We start from the raw sequence: 1,408 nt of genomic DNA, 5'->3' as shown, positions 1-1,408 counted from the left end.
ATTCTTCCCATTTTGTTGATGCTTCTCAACAAAGAACACAGCCAAACCGGGTTGACCATTACGTCCACATCGGCCAAAGATTTGGGAGACTGCTGAAGCGTCCGCTCTTCCCATTTGATAGACACGCCGTACTCGTGTCCAGTTTTGACCAAGCCCTAAGGCTAAAGTACAAGAAACTACTGGATAAACCGAATTGGCAAAGTCTGCAATATTCGAAATCTTGTCTGTAGGACCCGTGTTGGAATGATACCTTCGAGCAAAGGTACTTTTTGAGTTGAATTCACCTTTTGGAACACCTCGCGCATGGTTGAGTGTTTTCAGCGCGGTCATTGTTAACTTCCTCGTGTTGCAATAAATCAGTGTAGGTGGAATTTGACTATTTGGAATCTCGGTTTCAAGTGCAAACTGATCCAAGAGATCCTCGAGTGTTGCTCGAGACTTTTCCATTGGTGATCGTAAGATTGTGATCTCTGGTCGAGTTAATTCCCCTTCTATATACTCAATATCACACTTTCTCATTTTTAAATTAGCATAAATCAAATCTCGATGCCTTGGTGGACAAGTAGCGGACATCAACAGTAATGGAACCCAATCAGTTGCTGCTAATCGCAATCCCATCTTTCCGTAAGAAGGTCGGAAGATACCTGCGTCTTGTATGCTTTTTGCCCAAGGTAGGTTCCTTTTCCCACTCTCAACAATCCCCCAGCGATATATCATATGCGCTTCATCAACGACTTTTAAAATTAAGCGATCACGAAACCATTGGCTGAAATACATGTTCTTGAATCTCTCGTTGTTTAAGAAGATTTCCGGACTCTAATACAGAAGTATCCCAAGATTTCAGTCCCTGAGCTAGTGATAGTACAGCTAAAGGATCAATAAATTGAACATACAACATATAAGACACTGTAAGCACCGTCCTGAATTTCTTCTACAGTCTTCTCGGTGAATGTTTCCGCAGTACAGTTGAAAGCAGCTATTCTGGCGCCGACTTTTTCGGTCACCTGAAGAACAGTTGCAGATCTGCTACTGTCAGTTTTCCATTATTTGACAACACCTTTGCCGTCTGCCTTTGCCAGGTACGTAGACAGATACAGTCAAACCCGCGCACATGCATACCCGCGCACATGCATAACCAGCCAAAATGCATAAGTTTTGGTTTCCACCCAGCTGGTGCGGGCCAATTTTGTCATTAATTGCATAATTATGTCAAAAACCATAATGCATACTTCTTTTCAAGTCCCCAAAGTCATAATGCATGCCTACAAAGCGCCCCAGGATGTGTTTTTTTTCCATTGAACTCTGATCAAATCCTTTGCAAGTAGGATTTTGGCAACATCAGGCAGCAATGAGCCCTCTATGGGGTCAAACCGACCCCTAGTGGTGTTTTTTTCGGTGTCAAAAAAAA

Source organism: Melampsora larici-populina (assembly GCF_000204055.1).
Source record: "Melampsora larici-populina 98AG31 unplaced genomic scaffold MELLAscaffold_1, whole genome shotgun sequence".
Taxonomy (NCBI): domain Eukaryota; kingdom Fungi; phylum Basidiomycota; class Pucciniomycetes; order Pucciniales; family Melampsoraceae; genus Melampsora; species Melampsora laricis-populina.
Note: the sequence above shows the minus strand (reverse complement) of the source record.